The sequence below is a fragment of the Oncorhynchus clarkii genome, chromosome 5, assembly GCF_045791955.1.
Source record: "Oncorhynchus clarkii lewisi isolate Uvic-CL-2024 chromosome 5, UVic_Ocla_1.0, whole genome shotgun sequence".
NCBI classification, from domain to species: domain Eukaryota; kingdom Metazoa; phylum Chordata; class Actinopteri; order Salmoniformes; family Salmonidae; genus Oncorhynchus; species Oncorhynchus clarkii.
The window spans coordinates 25,401,824-25,423,603 of record NC_092151.1 but is presented as its reverse complement, the minus strand read 5'-3'; the positions used below and the strand labels follow the sequence as shown (position 1 = coordinate 25,423,603).

Sequence of the window (21,780 nt, the reverse complement as noted above, 5' to 3'; positions counted from 1 at the left end):
GAGGACACTGTGTTCCTGGTGACCTTCAATGCTGCAGACATTTTTTGGTACCCTTCCCCAGAGCTGTGCCTCGACACAATCCTGTTTCATAGCAAAGCGTCTGAATACTTATGTAAATAAGGTATTTCTGTTGTTTATTTTTTATAAGCTCTCAACCTATAAGCTCTCGACCTGTTCCATAACAGGAGGTGTATCTGTGGATGAATTTCAAGGTCTACCTTCAAACTCAGTGCCTCTTTGCTTGACATCATGGGAAAATCAAAATAAATCAGCTAAGACCTCAGAAAAAAATTTAGACCTCCACTAGTCTGGTTCATCCTTGGGAGCAATTTTCAAACGCCTGAAGATGAAATCTCACTTAAAAAACAAACAAATGGCCAACCTAATGCAATGTGTTGAGCTGAGAGGATGTGTGTGGTCGTTCTGGGCTGAGGGGGTTGGTCTGTCTCAGACTGCCCTCTAGTCGCACTTTCAGTCTGCTCACTTCCACTTTTAGAGACTGGATGGCTTCACTGGGACAAAATGAAGACAAAGACTTCATCCAACACACACACACACACACACACACACACACACACACACACACACACACACACACACACACACACACACACACACACACACACACACACACACACACACACACACACACACACACACACACACACACACACACACAGAGAGTAGAATGAGTACATATAAAGTGGGGATGCTCTGTCTACCTCACAACTCTGTTCAAACTCGATCAGTAATGGTACTTGTTCCAAATATTGTAGTTAGTAATATTGAAGTAATATCGACCACAAGTGTGTTATAGGTGTTAAAACGTATAATTGGCCCAGCTAACCAAATTGATTTGACATTCCAAGCCAAACCATATGTGAGTCAACAAGCAGGGTCCACTCATGCAGTGTCACACCATGCAAGAGTCAACATTGGGTATGTATTTACCCCCCGAGTTTCCACATTTACTAGCTTTCAAGTCTGTAAAGAAATCAAATCACACATAATGTATAAATGACTCAGGTTGTTTGGCATTTCACTTGATGTATCAAACTCTACCTGGCCATGGGAGGCCACACATTAGAAACACCAGCCAACACTGAAGGATCCAGATATTGAGAATAAATAGAAATATATAATATAATACATAATAAATATATGGCTCTGGTAGGATCCAATGCAATAACCCCTTTTCCCAGATAGAAGCAAGACGCCAACCAGCCAACAATCTCAGCATAAAAGGAAATTAAAAATCAAACGTCTAATAATTTCCCCTCTTAGATTCTGTTGGGAATTGGAAGAGCTGTCCCCATGGCAGTTTCGATAGATAGATAGATAGATAGAGAGAGAGAGAGAGAGAGAGGGGGAGACTCACTTGCGATTAGTCAACTGACCAGAGCTCAGGGCCCGAGGGGGATCGCCATGGTGATAGGGTGCAGTGGTGGAGTGGCTTGGCTGGTAGCAGTGCTGGGGATAGGGTGTTCAGGTGGAACGGTCACTCTGTCCCCCTGACACAGTGTGGACTGAGGAGAGATGGAGGAGAGAAGGAGGAGAGATGGTTTTAAAGGAGGGCAGGGGAGGGGTGAAGGATCAAATAAACTGACACTGATAAAGAAACAGCCAAACAGCTAGCGGCCTCCTTGCTTGATCTCAGGAGGGTACATGCTTCTGACACAGAGTAGACTGTGTAGTTACTAGACAGACAGATATTAGTGCTTCATTACAAAATGTTTTCATGTGTTCTTAAGTAGGGTTAGAACCGGTTCAGGGAACAGAATCGAAAACCAGAAAATAACACAATTATTTGAGGGATCTGAAGTGATCTATACTGTTCTAGAACAGAACCTTTCTTTTAAAAGAATGGGAATTGGTTAATAGCTTTATTTTACGTTTCAGGCATTTGTTTCCAGTCCCACAAATATCCTAACAAAGCGCCTATGCAAAGCCCTCACTCCGTCACTCAGAAACTTATTCCAGCTGGATATCTTTGCCACTGGGTGTGTGTGTGTGTGTGTGTGTGTGTGTGTGTGTGTGTGTGTGTGTGTGTGTGTGTGTGTGTGTGTGTAGGCTACCTGCCCCTCCACTCTGAAGCATAGGTTACTGTAGCCTCCTGACAACGTTACATAGATTATTGTAGCCTCTTGACAACGTTACATAGATTACTGTAACCTCCTGACAATGTTACATAGATTACTGTAACCTCCTGACAACGTTACATAGGTTACTGTAGCCTCCTGACAACGTTACATAGATTACTGTAGCCTCTTGACAACGTTACATAGATTACTCTAGCCTCCTGACAACGTTACATAGATTACTGTAACCTCCTGACAACGTTACATAGATTACTGTAACCTCCTGACAACGTTACATAGATTACTGTAACCTCCTGACAACGCTACAAGCATGATTCTGAAATTAGGGAGAGATGTTTAAAATAATGTATTAAGGATACCATAGTTATCACGTTTCACATTGGATTTATGAACTTTAACGTTTCACATTGGATTTATGAGCTACAAAAAGGTAAGACATGTTTTTAATTCTACTGCTCATCTGCACTACAGTCCAACGTTAAACCAACTCTGAAGTTCAAAGACATTCACAGTTCCTCCATAGAAGCCCCTCCTCCGTAGGTATAATTCTGTGGGCCTAATTCAGATAATGCATGTCATAACAAGATGCCCAGCACTTCCTGGCAAGCTTCATCCATCCTCTCTCGCTCTCTTCTCACCCACAAAATGTCAGTTGCATCTTGGTACCTACAGTATGACTGGCAGCACAGTGTGTGTTTGTCTTTCATTATGATTAAACCATGCTGTTGCGGCAAAATAAAATGTGCTCTTAACGGCTTTTCTATACAGATTCAATCGCTTACCTGCTCCATTGCAAGCTGCTCTATCCACACTGATTGGTGAAGCAATTTTTTAAATATTTTTTTAAATATATATTTATACATTTTTTATCCCCTTTTCTCTCAAATTTCGATCTTGTCTCATCGCTGCAACTCCCCAACGGGCTCGGTAGAGGAGAAGGTCGAGTCATGAGTCCTCCAAAACATGACCGGCCAAACCGTGCTTCTTAACACCCACTCGCTTAACCCAGAAGCCAGCTGCACCAACGCGTTGGAGGAAACACTGTTCAACTGATGACCGAAGTCAGCCTGCAGGCGCCCGGCCCGTCACAAGGAGTCACTAGAGCGTGATGAGCCAAGTAAAGCCCCCAATGCCAAACCCTCCCCTAACCCGGATGACACTGGGCCAGTTGTGCGCCACTCTATGGGACTCCCGGGCACTGCCTGGGAACGAACCGGGGGCTGTAGTGACGCGTCAAGCACTGCGATGCAGTGCCTTAGACTGCTTCGCCACTCAGGAGCCCATGGTTAAGTAATTGAATGAGCTAAATGTAAAATGTTGATTTCAGAGGTTGAAAAGGAACACAAAGGCACAATATAAACCAGAGCTTTTTCTTTGGTTCGAACCGGTTCAGAACTTTATTTCGCTGGTCGGAACAGTGAAACTGAACAAATAAATTAATGGTTCTGTTCAGAACAACATCATCAGGAAACAATTTAGGTTTCAACCACTGGTTCTAAGTCACTTCATGTAAGAACACATTTTGCAACATAACATATATATGATGGTTATAGACAGAACAGCATGGACTCACTATGGTCATTGCCTTGTCCAAACTCACTGGTACCACTGCCAGCCCAGGGCTGGGGGAATATTGATGCTGAGGTTCTCAGCCCAGGTCTGGGGGAAGCTGGATGCTGAGGCCCCCCCTCCCCTAGTTCTCCCTGAAGACTCTCATACCCACCTTGTGGTGCTGAGAGGAGAGCCTCCACTGTGCTCCAGCGAGGGGGGTCTCTGAGGTCTTTGTGAGGGGGAGGAGGAGGGGAGAGGGGGTGTGTGTTGGGGCTTCCCTGAGTTCTGCTCCTCTGGAACTGACAGGCTACACAGACTGGAGGGAGGAAGGGAACACAAAGACAGGAACACAAACTGATAAGATAATGGCGCAGGAGTAGATGGCTGCCATTTTACGGGTTCCTAACCAATTGTGCTATTGTGTGTGTTTTTCTGTGTTATTTGTAACTTATTTTGTGCATAATGTTTCTGCCACCGTCTCTTATGACCGAAAAGAGATTCTGAATATCAGGACAGTGATTACTCACCTCGTACTAGACAAAGATTTTTTCTTTACAGAGTCGGACGCGAAGGATTTACTTCAGACACCGGACAAGGCCCAAATCCCCGTCATTCGCTTGAAGAAGAGACAGAGATATCGGGGACATAGGTTGGGTTGCCTTGTAAGGATTCGCCTCTACCATCAGTCCTATTAGCCAACACGCAATCATTGGATAATAAAATGGATGAGGTTCGATCAAGACTAATCTACCAACAGGACATTAAAAACTGTAATATCTTATGTTTCACAGAGTCGTGGCTGAACGACGACATGGATAACATACAGCTGTTTGGGTTTTCTGTGCATCGACAAGATAGAACAGCTGCCTCCGGTAAGACAAGGGGTGGCTGTCTGTGTCTATTTGTAAATAACAGCTGGTGCACGGAATCAAATGTTTAGGAAGTCTGAAGTAGAGTATCTCATGATAAGCTGTAGACCACACTATTTACCAAGAGAGTTTTCTATATTTTTCGTAGCTGTCTATTTACCACCACAAACCGATGCTGGCACTAAGACCACAGTCAATGAGCTGTATACATTTAGAAGGCCAGATAGATTACCAGGACGTGTACTGACGTGTACGCACTGACCAACTGGCAAGTGTCTTCACTGACATTTTCAACCTGCCCCTGACCGAGTCTGTAATGTTTCAAGCAGACCACTATAGCCCCTGCGCCCAAGAACACCAAAGCAACCTGCCTAAATGACTACCGACCCGTAACACTCACGTCTGTAGCCATAAAGTGCTTTGAAAAGCTGGCCATGGCTCACATCAACACTCCAATTTGCATACCGCCCCAACATATCCACAGATGACGTAATCTCTATTGCACTCCAAACCGCCCTTTCCCACATGGATGAAAGGAACACCTACGTGAGAATGCTATTCATTGTCTACAGTTCAGCGTTCTACACCATAGTGCCCTCAAAGAACCATGGGACTAAACACCTCCTTCTGCAACTGGATCCTGGACTACCTGACGGGCCACACCTAGACACAGCAATCCTCAACACAGGGGCCCCTCAGGGGTGCGTGCTCAGTCCCCTCCTGTACTCCCTGTTCAACCACGACTGCATGGTCAAGCACGACTCCAACACCATTATTAAGTTTGCCGATGACACAACAGTGGTAGGACAGCCTATAGGGAGGAGGTCAGATACCTGGCAGTGCGGTGCCAGGATATCAACCTCTCCCTCAACCTGATCAAGACAAAGGAGATGATTGCGGACTACAGGAAAAGGATGTGCCCATTCTCGTCGACGGGGTTATACTGGAGCAGGTTGAGAGCTTCAAGTTCCTTGGGGTCCACAACACCAACGAACTATCATGGTCCAAACACATCAAGACAGTCGTGAAGAGGGCACGACAACGCCTATTCCCCCTCAGGAGAGTGAAAAGATTTGGCATGGGTCCTTAGATCTTCAAAATGTTCTACTGCTGTACCATCGAGAGCATCCTGGCTGGTTGCATCACCACCTGGCATGGCAACTGCTCGGCCTCCGACCGCAAGGCACTACAAAGGGTTGTGCGTATAGCCCAGTACATCACTGGGGCCAAGCTTCCTGCCATCCATGAACTCTATACCAGGCTGTGTTAGATGAAGGCCCTAAAAATTGCCAAAGACTCCAGCCACCCTATTCATAGACTGTTTCCTCTGCTACCACACGGAAAGTGGTACCGGAGCGCCATGTCTAGGTCCAAAAGGTATCTTAAAAGATTTTACACCCAAGACTCCTGAACAGCTAATTAAATGGCTACCTGGACTATTTGCATTGACCCCCCTCATGTACCTACATGTACATATTACCTTAATTTCCTCAACTAACCTGTGCCACGCACATTGACTCTGTACTGGTACCCCCTGTATATAGCTTGGTTAATGTTATTTTATTGTTGCTCTTTAATTATTATTATTATTATTTTTTTTTACTTCATTTTATATTTGTATGTACTTTCTTAACACTTATTTTTCTTAACTGCATTGTTGGTTAAGGGCATGTAAGTAAGCATTTCACTGTAAGGTCTATTACACCTGTTGCATTCGGTGCACGTGACAAATACAATTTGATTTGATTTAGGCAACTATAATTAGGAATTAAACAGGGAAGGAGTTTAGATAGGCAACTAGGGATAATGTAAGGGCACGGTACAGAGCTGTGTGTGTGTGTGAGAGAGAGAGTGAGGAATGTGATGTGAGGTTCGGTGAGAATTACAGCCAAGTCACTGACTGGAGAGAGAGGGAAGGAGTAGGAGAGTAGCTCACCTCGCTGTGGCCATCTGGTGGAAGAGACTGGGTGCTGCAGGAGTCAGGTGACCGCTCTCAGAGCCCACATCTCGGGTGAGATGATCCTATCCTATCCTATCACACAGAGGGTTTGAGAGACAATTTACTGCTGGTTTAGAAGATATTGCTGAATTGTCAAGATAAATGAACAACATTCTTATTATTCAACATTATTTTTCATATGCATAGACCTAGACACTTTTTCCTCACTTACTAGCTCTGACTTTACTGATAGCTACTTTATTGAGGAAAAATGTACTTACTATGCCTATGATATGTGGTTGTCCCACCTAGCTATGGATAAGAGTGTCAGATATTTATTTGTTGGTTGAACATGTTTTGGAAACAAGTTAGATGCAATTACATTGTGTTTTCAGTCATGAACAGGAAATGGGTGGATAGTATGCAAAAAGTAATGACATTTTTTCTTTCACAGCAGACACCAGGTAGGTGAATAAGCAGTCAAAAATGTAATGGAAGCTTGATACAGTCTCTCAGGTAATTGACCTGAGATTACACTCTCCTGATCCCAGGCTGCAGTTTGGAGCCCCTCCTCTCTGACGCAGTACTCTCCCCCAGACTGGTGAGACTGCTGCCTCGAGACTTCCTGAACTCTGACTTCTTGCTGTCACTGGCAGACGAGCCATGAAATGCAGGGGATTGGCTGAGGTCTTTAGGGGAACAAAGAACTGATTTGCTGGTCCTTGGTCTTGCCATTGGAATTAATGTAGCATCCTTCTGACCTAGCATTGGCTATCTGAAAACACATAATAGAATTTAGAGTATTAAAAAAATAATACAATTCAAGAGCTGGTCAGAGTTTATGATCAGCATTTAGAGGCATTGATGTCCTGGGTCAAATACATTAGTGCACAGTCTGCACACTGTAGCAAAATGTTTGGAACTTAAAACGACAACAAGTTCAGATAGTCACTCTCTGTTTCAGCCAGTTTGCTTCCGTTTGGTTCAGTTTGGTTCCTAGTGAATACAACCCCGGTGCAGTGAGTTCAGACTCACCTCCGAGGGAGACTTGTGTGGCCCTCCTCCCTCCTGGTCCCTGGGTGTGGTCCCTCTCTTGTCCGCTCACCGCCTGCATGTGTGGCTTCTTCTCCTGCATCAGGAAAGTCATGGTCTCCCTCTGTCAGATCCAGGTCTAGCAGTTGTGGCACCTCCCTGAAACTCTGGTAGCTGGAAGAGACAGAGCCTTTGGATGTGGTGTTTACAAGCAAACTGATATTGACATTACTACTACATTGATCAATTGGCTGCTTTTGAATAGTTCTGTACTACATATACAGACTAGACTTCTTAATAGGATTCACCCAAATTACAAAATGACATATTTCCTTACTCTGTAAGTGGTCTATGGACAAGGTAAGACAAGGTTTACCTCTGGCCACTGTCTCCAAATTATACTTTCTTATAATTTTTGTCCAAAAACAAATGCAAGTCCATATCCCAAATGTTTTGTTTTTCTGAATCTCAAAGTGTCTAAAATTGATGGAGTCTTACTGGTACATCAGCAAGCTGAAGTCTCTCTCTACAAGTTTGTGTTTGTGACCTAAAGGATGGAGGAGAAGGGACGGCAGTGCCTCCTCCTCTCCCATCCCTCCCTTCACTCCCTCGCTCTCTCCGCTAGCCGAGCTAATCTCCACCCTCATCACCCCCCCAGACTCCCCAGGCAGAGGTAACACTGGGCTCTGGAGAGAGAGCTAGTGAGAGAGAGAAAGAGAGAGATAGTGAGAGAGAAAGAGAGATAGTGAGAGAGAGAAAGAGAGATAGTGAGAGAAAGACAGAGAGATAGCGAGAGAGAGAGAAAGAGAGAAAGAGAAAGAGAGAGTAAGCAAGACAGAGGTTAACACTCTTTGAAAGGCAGGCCTCCATTCTGTGAGATAGTATAGTATAGAATAGTGACTAATCTAATGTAGTTTATTCAGTAGCTGTGTTGTCATGGTACCTCAGGGAGTGGCATGTGCTCGCTGCCCCCTTCTGGCATGGAGTAGGGGGTGGGGTAAGGCGTTAGAGTGGGAGGGGCCTCTGAGGTGGGTCAGTCCTGTTCAGTCTGCTCCACCTGCTCTTTGAGCTCCTCCAAGCGCATCCCACACTGGAATATACGTCCCTCCAACTCCCTATCACACACACACACACACACACACACACACACACACACACACACACACACACACACACACACACACACACACACACACACACACACACACACAAAGACAAAACATACACACAACGCACACTTTAATGTTCTCATTCCCACCATATGGAACAGCATGTTCTAATAGACCCTTTCTATAACAGTTTAAACACAGTATTGTAGATATCCTGCAGTGTGGTCTCACCTACCTGGGTCAGAGGGGCTCAGCCACTCTCTGCAGTTGGACTCTGTGTTCATCTCATGAAGCTAGATAACCTCTTTCCAGAGAATCCGGCCCCTGGAGAAGCTAGGGGCAGAGAAGCTAAGGGATACATCACATCATTACTAATACAAAATGTTGGCTATTTAGCACTGGGAGATGCTCCTCTATTTGCAAGACTCAAGGGAGATAAATATCAGAACAATACCTTCATCTGCTCAAACGGTTTGAGTTTCCCTCTCCTCAGGAGTTCTTCAAATGTCTGCACCTGGTGGAGGAATCTGTGAGTCTGCTTTGAGAGAGCCCTCTCCAACTCCAGGGCCCAGGCTTCTCGAGGAAGAGGAGGCCGTTGAGGAGGGACGGACAGGGGAGATTCCACCAGGTCCTTTAGTGTGGAGAGAAAATAGGTTTGCACTAAAGGACAATTGAAATGTGTGAATTGTTGAATGATTTATTTATTAGGATCCCCATTAGCTGTTGCTCATGCAGCAGCTCCTCTTGCTTGGATCCACACATGAGAGGCAGAATCAGCTGTCAATGGAGTGTAAGAACATATTTAGACAAAGCAATATCTGTGTCACAAATTGTATCTGTGTCCCCAATGTTAGCCTTTTACCCATAGGGCTCTTTTCAAAAGTAGTACACTATAAAGGGATTAGGGTGCCATTTGGGATGCACAGATCATGTAATACATGTATCACTAGCCACTTTAACTATGCCACTTTGTTTACATACTCATCTCATATGTATATACTGTACTCGATACAATCTACTGTATCTGCCTATGCTGCTCTGTACCATCACTCATTCATATATCCTTATGTACATATTCTTTATCCCCTCACACTGTGTACAAGACAGTAGTTTTGGAATTGTTAGTTAGATTACTTGTTGGTTATTACTGCATTGTCGGAACTAGAAGCACAAGCATTTCGCTACACTCGCATTAACATCTGCTAACCATGTGTATGTGACAAATAAAATTTGATTTGATTTGATTTGATTTGATTCATTCAAAGATGACTGTTAGTACCTTGGTGGGCAGCCTGTTCATTCAGGTGAATGGAGCCTGAGCTGAGCTCCGTCCTCTGAGCTTGGGGAAAGGTTAAGGTCATGACTTTTTAACCTTCATGGAGCACACCTGATTACACAGCGTGACTGCAATTTGGTGGGTCTGAGTAGAAGCCCACCTGGAGAGAGAGACAAAACCCTAGAGAGAAACAGGTGTCAAATCAATGAGAATTATGCCACCTAAACATAAATTAGGTAAACGATAGCCTACATTTGTTTGAGTCATAAGCTGTTGGGATAGAGGCAGGGATATAAATAAAGACCTTGATAGTTATGCTATCTTGGAGGAGATATGCTTTTCAAAATAGAAAAGTCTGAAGTCTATGGGGTGGCTCTAGCCTCTGTATATCTACAGTGCCTTGCGAAAGTATTCGGCCCCCTTGAACTTTGCGACCTTTTGCCACATTTCAGGCTTCAAACATAAAGATATAAAACTGTATTTTTTTGTGAAGAATCAACAACAAGTGGGACACAATCATGAAGTGGAACGACATTTATTGGATATTTCTAACTTTTTTAACAAATCAAAAACTGAAAAATTGGGCGTGCAAAATTATTCAGCCCCTTTAATTTCAGTGCAGCAAACTCTCTCCAGAAGTTCAGTGAGGATCTCTGAATGATCCAATGTTGACCTAAATGACTAATGATGATAAATACAATCCACCTGTGTGTAATCAAGTCTACGTATAAATGCACCTGCACTGCTATAGTCTCAGAGGTCCGTCAAAAGCGCAGAGAGCATCATGAAGAACAAGGAACACACCAGGCAGGTCCGAGATACTGTTGTGAAGAAGTTTAAAGCCGGATTTGGATACAAAAATATTTCCCAAGCTTTAAACATCCCAAGGAGCACTGTGCAAGCGATAATATTGAAATGGAAGGAGTATCAGACCACTGCAAATCTACCAAGACCTGGCCGTCCCTCTAAACTTTCAGCTCATACAAGGAGAAGACTGATCAGAGATGCAGCCAAGAGGCCCATGATCACTCTGGATGAACTGCAGAGATCTACAGCTGAGGTGGGAGACTCTGTCCATAGGACAACAATCAGTCGTATATTGCACAAATCTGGCCTTTATGGAAGAGTGGCAAGAAGAAAGCCATTTCTTAAAGATATCCATAAAAAGTGTCGTTTAAAGTTTGCCACAAGCCACCTGGGAGACACACCAAACATGTGGAAGAAGGTGCTCTGGTCAGATGAAACCAAAATTTAACTTTTTGGCAACAATGCAAAACGTTATGTTTGGCGTAAAAGCAACACAGCTGAACACACCATCCCCACTGTCAAACATGGTGGTGGCAGCATCATGGTTTGGGCCTGCTTTTCTTCAGCAGGGACAGGGAAGATGGTTAAAATTGATGGGAAGATGGATGGAGCCAAATACAGGACCATTCTGGAAGAAAACCTGATGGAGTCTGCAAAAGACCTGAGACTGGGACGGAGATTTGTCTTCCAACAAGACAATGATCCAAAACATAAAGCAAAATCTACAATGGAATGGTTCAAAAATAAACATATCCAGGTGTTAGAATGGCCAAGTCAAAGTCCAGACCTGAATCCAATCGAGAATCTGTGGAAAGAACTGAAAACTGCTGTTCACAAATGCTCTCCATCCAACCTCACTGAGCTCGAGCTGTTTTGCAAGGAGGAATGGGGAAAATGTCAGTCTCTCCATGTGCAAAACTGATAGAGACATACCCCAAGCGACTTACAGCTGTAATCGCAGCAAAAGGTGGCGCTACAAAGTATTAACTTAAGGGGGCTGAATAATTTTGCACGCCCAATTTTTCAGTTTTTGATTTGTTAAAAAAGTTTGAAATATCCAATAAATGTCGTTCCACTTCATGATTGTGTCCCACTTGTTGTTGATTCTTCACAAAAAAATAGTTTCATATCTTTATGTTTGAAGCCTGAAATGTGGCAAAAGGTCGCAAAGTTCAAGGGCGCCGAATACTTTCGCAAGGCACTGTATGTGTATATAGTATATGTGTATCCATCACATCCTCCATTTTGTGGAGACTTTTTATCACAACTCTCAGTCTCAGGATGATAGAACTTCGATTAGAAAGAGTGGGTGTGTTAGTGATGGCTGGGTGTGTTAGCTGACTGCCCGTCTCTGGTAAGCCCTTGAGACAGTAAATCACAGTGACCTCTGCTTGACCTCCCAAAGTGTCTGTGTAGCACCATCTCAACAAACACAGCTGCCATGACTACCCAGTGCCCACCGAACAGAATGGAGAATAGGCTAACTGTCAGAAACAGCCATTTAATCATTTTCATACAAGCACATATTGGGCTGTGTTCGATAAAGGATTAGGATTGAATTGGCCTTCCCTGCACATCTACACTATTATGTCTCCAGAAGGAGGAGGAGAGAGACAGATGGCTGTGTGCTTGTGTGGGTAAGGAGAAGAGTATGAGGGGCTACGCTGATATGAAATAGTATTAAGAGAAGAGTGCTCTGCAGCTGGAGAAGGAATGTGGGACAGAGGACAGGAAGAAGGAATACTCCTCCTAGATCCACATTCGATACGATGTGTGTGAGCCTTAGTTTCCACTTCAAATCAATGACTAGGCTATAACCAACATTAAAGAGGCAAGAAACTGTGAATGTCCAAGACTATGAAAACAATCTGTCACTACACTGTCCATCTGAAGAGGACTCCCCTACAGGGCTCTGAAATCAATTACGTCATTTCCTGTTTTCCTTGACTGTGTCATGAGGGCAAAATCAATGCATGTGATTGTTCTATTGTGAACCGCAGAGTCACTTGACTGTATCCCACATGACAGGATGGGTCTATTTAGTGTTGGTCTAGTATTGGGGTTAGAGAGAAATGAAGACCTACCAACCCAACTGCAAAAGCTAAGTGGTGTTGTTAACCGTCTAACCAAATAGTAAACTGTGATACACAAGCATTGTTTAAAGTTGTTCTAGTAATAATGCAGTGTGCTAGAATTTGTATCTTATTCTATAGCTTTTTGAGCTACATGAGAACCTAACATTCCTTGGGTTCTACCACCACAAACTCTGTTTGCTACTGTCTAATTCTTTCATTTGACCTACAATACCAATGTGGCTCTTCAGAGGTGCTGGTGGTATCCTATATCCTATAGTGCACTACTTTTGACCAGAGCCCTGAATGGGAATAGGGTGCATTTAGGATGTTTAAACAGGCTATAATCATACAGTCCACTTGACTGGCTGCATCACTGTTTGGTATGGAAACTGCCTGGCATTCGACCGCAAGGCGCTGCGGCGGGTCATGCACACAGCCATGTACATCACCCTTTTTGCACAAACTTTTTTTGGACTCATCACATACGTTGCTACTTTTTACTATCTGTTACTTTATTCATAGTTACATGTGTATATCTACCTCAATTACCTCATACTGCACATCGACTCGGTACTAGTACTCCGTGTATAGTTATCATTACTCATTGTCTTTTAATATTAATTGTATTATTACGTTTTACTTTTCTATTATTTCCTTTCTCTCTGCATTGTCAGGAAGGGCCCGTAAGCAAAGATTTCACTGTTAGTCTACATCTGTTGTTTATGAAGCATGTGACCAATACAATGTGATTAAATATAACCCCTCTGTCTGCCAGACACAACACACACCACAGAGGGGATGGAGGGAGTGTTCAGTGTTACACTGATCTCAAGCTTAGCATTGGTCAGGGGCTGTGTGAATCAAGCGTCTGAGTAGCAGTGTCCCACCGTCCATGTCATCTTCTCATTGAGATCTAAAAGGCAGAACTGATCCTAGATCAGCACTTATACTGGGATGCTTGATCCATACAGCCCCTGGACCTTGAACAGAAAACTCTGTCTATGTCCAATTGCTCAATGGGAGTTTTGTAGCACATACAGGTATCGTGATGACACACCTGTGTGCTGACAATGATGACACATCTGTGTGCTGACAACTTGTAGACTTGTTTACGTGCTGCTGTGTGTTTTGTTGCTAACCTTACTTTATTACCTGCCAACTTTACGGTTTTTACTTTTTAATTACGGTTTATATTTTTGTATACTTTTTTTCATTCAACTTTTTCACTCCGGACGCTTTATCTGGACGTGGTTCGTCAGGACCTCCACCAGCCGATGCTAAGTAGTAACATTAACATGATGCCTTCTAATTGCAGCCGCTGTACTCTGTACAGGAGAACGATCGCCTAACGGCGAGGATAGCTGTGCTGCAAGCCCAACTTCAGACGGAATCGTTAGGCAAGGGTCATTTCAGTGTAGGAAAGGATGAAACAGCGTCTGCACCACCAGTAAGTACAGATAGTAACGTTAGTACAAATCCCCTCGCAAGGTCCCCGCAGCCAGACAACTTTCTCATGGCTTCTGGAAGGAAATACTGTAGGAATGCTCAACCAGTGTCACTCATTCAGCCAAAAGAAACTTTGAACCGGTTCTCCCCATTAAGCAGCGAGTCTGAGTCAGAGGCCGAGCCTTCTCCTGTCTGAGATGCCGGAAACTCCCACCATTAGCTCTGACAAATTGAAAACCCTAGTCATTGGCGACTCCATTACCCGCAGTATCAGACTTAAAACAAATCATCCAGCGATCATACACTGTTTACCAGGGGGCAGGCCACCGACGTTAAGGCTAATCTGAAGATGGTGCTGGCTAAAGCTAAAACTGGCGAGTGTAGAGAGTGTAGGGATATTGTTATCCACGTCGGCACCAACGATGTTAGGATGAAACAGTCAGAGGTCACCAAGCACAACATAGCTTCAGCGTGTAAATCAGCTAGAAAGATGTGTCGGCATCGAGTAATTGTCTCTGGCCCCCTCCCAGTTAGGGGGAGTGATGAGCTCTACAGCAGTCTCACAACTCAATCGCTGGTTGAAAACTGTTTTCTGCCCCTCCCAAATTATAGAATTTGTAGATAATTGGCCCTCTTTCTGGGACTCCCCCCACTAGGAGTAACGGACTCCATCCTAGCTGGAGGGGTGCTCTCAGCTTATCTACGAACATAGACAGGGCTCTAACTCCCCTAGCTCCACAATGGAATAGGGTGCAAGCCTGCCAGCTTAGTGGAGTCTGCCACTAGCACGGTCAGTGTAGTCAGCTCAGCTATCCCCATTGAGACCATGTCTGTGCCTCGACCTAAGTTGGGCAAAACTAAACATGGCGGTGTTCGCCTTAGCAATTTCACTGGAATAAAGACCTCCTCCATTCCTGCCATTATTGAAAGAGATTGTGATACCTCACATCTCAAAATAGTGCCACTTCATGTTAAATCCCTCACTTCCAAGGCAGTTATAGTCAATTAACTAATCACTGATCATAATCTTGGGTGATTGGCCTGACTGGAACATGGCTTAAGCCTGATGAATTTACTGTGTTCAATGAGGCCTCACCTCCTGGTTACACTAGTGACCATATCCCCCACGCATCCCGCAAAGGCGGAGGTGTTGCAAACATTTATGATAGCAAATTTCAATTCGCCCCGATGTTTTCGTCTTTTGAGCTTCTAGTCATGAAATCTAAGCAGCCTACTCAATCACTTTTTATAGGCAGCGTGGTGAGCGTACATTTTCCTTTTATTTAAAATGTCGCCAACAAAACAACAAACAACCAACCATGAAGCTTACAGGGTTATAGTTCCACTATCAAAAGTCAACTACCCAAACTGAAAGGAGGGAAAAAGGGCTACCTAAGTATGATTCCCAATCAGAGACAACGATAGACAGCTATCCCTGATTGAGAACCACACCCACCCAAATCACACCCTGACCAAACCAAAATAGAGACAAAAAAGTCTCTCTAAGGTCAGGGCGTGACAGTCTCAAATAAAACTGAAGGACCTCGGTGTTACTCTGGACCCCGATCTCTCTTTTGGCGAACATATCAAGACTGTTTCAAGGACAGCTTTTTTCCGTCTACGTAACATTGCAAAAATCAGAAACCTTCTGTCCAAAAATGATGCAGAAAAATGTATCCAGGATTTTAGTTTAGACTACTGCAATGCTCTACTTTCCGGCTACCCAGATAAAGCACTAAATAAACTTCAGTTGGTGCTAAATACGGCTGCTAGAATCCTGACAAGAACCAAATAATGTATCATATTACTCCAGTGCTAGCCTCTCTACACTGGCTTCCTTTTAAGGCAGGGGCTGATTTCACAGTTTTACTGATAACCTACAAAGCATTAAATGGGCTTGCTGGTGCTCTTCCATGCTGTCCCTAGAGGGGTGCGTCACTTGAGTGGGTTGAGTCACTGACGTGATCTTCCTGTCCTGGTTGGCACCCCACCTTAGGTTGTGCCGTGGCAGAGATCTTTGTGGGCTATACTCAGCCTTGTCTCAGGATGATAAATTGGTGGTTGAAGATATCCCTCTAGTGGTGTGGGGGCTGTGCTTTGGCAGTGGGTGGGATTATATCCTGCCTGTTTGGTCCTGTCCGGGGGTATCGTCAGATGGGGCCACAGTGTCTCCCGACCCCTCCTGCCTCCAGTATTTATGCTGCAGTAGTTTATGTGTCGGGGGGCTAGGGTCAGTCTGTTCAGTCTGTTATCTGGATTATTTATCCTGTCTTATCCGGTGTCCGTTGTGAATTTAAGTATGCTCTCTCTTTTTTTCTTTCTTTCTTTCTTTCTTTCTTTCTTTCTTTCTTTCTTTCTTTCTTTCTTTCTTTCTTTCTCTCTCTCCCTAGGATCTTGCCTCAGGACTACCTGGCCTGATGACTCCTTGCTGTCCCCAGTCCACCTGGCCGTGCTGCTGCTCCAGTTTCAACTGTTCTGCCTGTGGCTATGGAACCTGACCTGTTCACCCCAGACGTGCTACCTGTCCCAGACCTGCTGTTTTCAACTCTCTAGAGACAGCAGGAGAGGTAGGTGTGACTCCTGAGGTGCTGACCTGTTGCACCCTTGACAACCACTGTGATTATTATTATTTGACCCTGCTGGTTATCTATGAACATTTGAACATCTTGGCCATGTTGTGTTATAATCTCCACCCGACACAGCCAGAAGAGGACGGCCACCCCTCATAGCCTGGTTCCTCTCTAGGTTTCTTCCTAGAGAACACACACACACACACACACACACACACTTATATAGACTGCCTTGGGTTCCAGACGCATCTGATCAATAGTGTTCTCTACCTCAGCATACTTGGTCAGCAGCCAGTTGTAGTCCTCCTAGAGAAAAGAGGGGGAAGGAAAGAGAGAGGAGGGAGGATAATAGTCAAGGCCGTGAGCTGGATAGAAAGTAGAGAAGCACTATTCTGAGCTAGACAATTGGAGCATCATTCAGTGAATTAGTGTCAGCGTGTGGAAGACACGGAAAGTTGTTTAGCCTTTGCGTCTGAGTATGTCAGAGTGCTTAGGAATCAGACTTAGTCTGAGTCTGTCAGAACGCTAAGGAATCAGAGTAAGTCTGAGTCTGTCAGAATGCTAAGGAATCAGACTTAGTCTGAGTCTGTCAGAATGCTAAGGAATCAGACTTAGTCTGAGTCTGTCAGAACGCTAAGGAATCAGAGTAAGTCTGAGTCTGTCAGAATGCTAAGGAATCAGACTTAGTCTGAGTCTGTCAGAACGCTAAGGAATCAGAGTAAGTCTGAGTCTGTTAGAATGCTAAGGAATCAGACTTAGTCTGAGTCTGTCAGAACGCTAAGGAATCAGAGTAAGTCTGAGTCTGTCAGAATGCTAAGGAATCAGAGTTAGTCTGAGTCTGTCAGAACGCTAAGGAATCAGAGTTAGTCTGAGTCTGTCAGAATGCTAAGGAATCAGAGTTAGTCTGAGCGTGTCAGAATGCTAAGGAATCAAAGTAAGTCTGAGTCTGTTAGAATGCTAAGGAATCAGACTTAGTCTGAGTCTGTCAGAACGCTAAGGAATCAGAGTAAGTCTGAGTCTGTCAGAATGCTAAGGAATCAGAGTTAGTCTGAGCGTATCAGAATGCTAAGGAATCAGAGTTAGTCTGAGTCTGTCATCATGCTAAGGAATCAAAGTAAGTCTGAGTCTGTCAGAATGCTAAGGAATCAGAGTTAGTCTGAGCGTGTCAGAATGCTAAGGAATCAAAGTAAGTCTGAGTCTGTCAGAATGCTAAGGAATCAGAGTTAGTCTGAGCGTATCAGAATGCTAAGGAATCAGAGTTAGTCTGAACGTGTGCCTGTGGTGTGGTCCTACTCTCTGTGTATGTACCTGCAGCTGCTGTACCAGAGTGCTGGCCTGTTGTGCGCATCTGAAGTCCTCTGGCACCGTGGAGTTTTGGGGCCTGTGGGGCCCATTGGGGTGTGAGGGGGTCCGTCTGTACTGCTCAGCAGCACCTCTCTCACTATGTCAGCAGTGGACTTGAAAACCAGGGCGGGCTCCACTGACAGAGACCTCTTTCTGGGGGAGTTTTTGCTCTTGGGGGGTGGAGGGTGTAGCCGTTTATGGGGAAGCGGACCCTGGGCTCTACCTTGGAGAAGTCCCTCTCCTGGGGTGGGGTGGGCTGTCTCATCTTCCTCGGAGAGTGAGAGGCGTGTTGCCAGTAGTTATTGCCTGACTCATCCTGTAGGCTCTCTTCACTCCTCTTGTTTCTCTATCTGAGTCGGTAAGATATCCCATTGTCAGGAAAGATGGCTGCTGGGTAAGGGGAGGTCCTAGGCTTGAGCTCCTCCCCCCCTGCCAATGAGGCCTGGGGGCATGGCTCATTTGGCTGCTGTGGGATTCCGGAAGGCTCTCTGTAAAGGTGGGTTCCTCCGGGAATGTCTCAGCTTCAATCCCGGGAGCATTAGCCAACTCCTCGGAGGAGAAGTGGTGTCACTCTCTACCAACCGTGTCCTCCCTCTGTTGTCACTCTCTACTAACCGTGTCCCCACTCTGTTGTCACTCTCTACCAACCGTGTCCTCCCTTTGTTGTCACTCTCTACTAACCGTGCCGCCCCCTCTTTTGTCACTCTCTACCAATCGTGTCCTCCCTCTGTTGTCACTTTGTTGTCACTCCCTCTGGGTCCAAGGCTCCAGAGTACCAGGGCAGATCATCCTCTCCATTCTCCACTCCCTCCTCTTCTCCCTCCTCCTCTTCTTCCCCCAGACCCACATCATGCAAGGCGTTCTCCAGTCCTATAATCCCATTCTCATCCATCTGGCTGTGGAAGTCCTCTTCTTCCTCTTCTTTCCTGTCCCCACCTTCCTTCTCATCCCCATCCCACCAGTCCACATCTGAGTCTATGGAGCTGTAGGGAGAGGGGTGTTGAGGAGCAGGGGTCCAGAACAGAACCCGCCCTCTGGTCTCCATCCTCTCTCTCTGGTTCTCTCTCTCAAGTCTGACCTCTAGCCATAGGCTGCTCTGGTGCTCCTCTGAAGCCCACCTCCCACAGCCATGGCTCAGAATCTAGCCTTCTGGACCTGGCTGTAGGTCTGTTCTTATGGAAAGCTTTGTCATGGGGGCACTGGATACCCTGAAACCAAATGCAGTAATATTACAGGATTAGTGAGGGAAGCCTAACTCACTTTGCCCAGTACAACAAATTTCAAATGCAAGCACACACATATTCACAGGTTGCATTATAAATGTTGCCCTTTCCCCTACATTGGGCACTACTTTTGACCAAGGACTTTAGGGAATAGGGTGCCATTTGGGATGCTCCCACAGACACACGGTAATGCTGCGTACGCACCAACATCTGGGGAAAGTCAAGTGCAGCATTATACCACTGCATCCCTACTTCTCTGAAGACAGATGTGACTTCACTACACTGAAAACTGCAGGCCATCTTTGAGGCAGTAAGGCCGTCATTCAATCATTTGATGCAGAACACAGAGCTAATGAACTGTGATTAAAGAGCAAGGAAATGAACAGTCTGTCTTCATCCTCATACACAGCTGCTCCCTACTGTTAACATGGAAGCATCTTAATTAACAGATAATCATGTGTCACTCCTTCAGTATGCCCAATATTTCATGCTTACGTAGGAGGGCTTTTTCTCTCTCTCTCTTTAAACATTTTTTGGGGTTAATGTTTGCTTTATTCAGAGACAGACTATAATATGGGGAGACAGATTAGAGAGAGACAAAGGGTAGGAACAGGGATTGAACCCCGGTCTCCCAAGTCTGTGTTTAGACCAAGTGACCTGCACAAAATAAGGGCTTTCATACAGGAGAGTGGAATGGGGATATTAATTCCTAAAGGTAATCTTAGAAGAAATGAAGATCCATGTTTCAGTTTCAGTTAAACTATGCATATTATGAAGATCAATTGATTTATCAAATTTAATTGCTCAGTTTTGAGAGATATTGCATATTGCTATTTAGGCTAGCAATGGGAACACATCTGGGGTTCATATCAAGATAAAATTATTTTTTGACGTCATGGAGTCTTTGGCTGTCACCATAGCAACAGACAACACCAAACCCTGCCTTACTGAGCTCAGAGAACAACAGGCCTCAAAGCTGCACTTCTTATCTCTACCTTCAGCCAATCAGCATTCACACAGCATTGACTCATGGACAACAAAAAAAGCATGGAGAGAAGACAAATGAGAGAAGTTTCTGGGAGTTTGAGTGGGAAGCAGCTATAGACTCATCTGTATGAGTGACACGTACCTCCTCACCATACTGCAGTGCACTTTCATGCACTTCAAAATACCTCACACAAGAATATAAACATTCTACCTGTGAATGTGTTGTAGGACGAAGAATGGAACAGAATCTATTAGGATAACAAATCAGTTTTGCAAGACACAAAGACCCAGAAGTGTTTGAAGAATATATTGTTACATGCAAAAGTGTAGTTTTGAGATATGAATATTCAGATGTTGTATGTTGAATAAATGTGAAAATGTGCATTTCAGAATCTAGAAAACACTATAATAGGGTCTTACAGGAGGCAAATGGCCAATTTCATCATGATTTAAAAAAAATGGTTTGTGATACCAATGTAAAAAGCATGCTAAGCATCCTTCCTCTCAATGAAGTTGCTATGTGAGATTTGCCAGAACAATCTGAGACGCCAGCAGACTCATATAGCCCCTCTGCCCTCATTTCATACGCACATGTATGGAGAGTCTCTCTCCACAGAGGAGAAGAGGCAGCTGGGCTGACGCAGCATGCATCTAAACTGAGACAACTGGGAAAACACAAGCACTTCAGGCAGATAAACAACTTCGGGGGATTTTTCAATGCTAATTTCAGATCCGGGACATAGTTCATTAGTGAATATCAGACTTATTTTGATGTAGCCTAGATAGGATGCATACAAAATAAACAACTTATCTTAAGTAGGACTATAAATTGAAACTGTAGGATCATATCTTTGATACATTGATTAGGCTAGTATGCACATCTTCACTCGTCAATAGAGCAATATAGCCATTCTGTTGATTGTAAAGCACAGAAGGTGGACTCACCTGTTGCTTAAATCCAAGCGACGTGTCCATACAGCCCTGAAACCATAATCCAAAATTTTATGTGGTCAGGGGTATTAAACCGTGTGGGGTTTACAGCGCACAGACAGACAGGGCTGATCTGTTGAGCACACCCACTAGTACCTCTCCACAGGAGCCCCACAGAGCCACACTGACATCTAGGCCACTCCTTGGGGTGCCAGGGGAGCTGTCTCTCTTTGAGACTGGGATGACGGGAGCTGCCAAGCTAGGCTAATTAACGCCCCTGCCAGCTAGGCTCTCCAACGACGACAGACTCCCAGCCCTCCCTCCCATAGCTGTCAGGACAGACATCAACGGAGCCAAAAGCAACACATTTCAGTTTTGTTAGGCTGAAGACGAGAATTCTGATGATTCTATGAATCTATTTGAAGCCTCAGGATATCACTCAAGCTGAGAGAGAGCCCAGTCCAGTGAATATTAGCTAAGATGACCTGCTAAATATCTAAGCAACATAGGCTAACCTTCTTAC

At 44.6% G+C, this 21,780-nt stretch overlaps 1 pseudogene; it reads right to left on the bottom strand.

Annotated features, from left to right (window-relative positions):
- Positions 1–354: 354 nt before the first annotated feature.
- On the bottom strand, positions 355–21,448 carry LOC139409665 (microtubule organization protein AKNA-like; annotated as a pseudogene).
- Between the last annotated feature and the right edge of the window lie 332 nt (positions 21,449–21,780).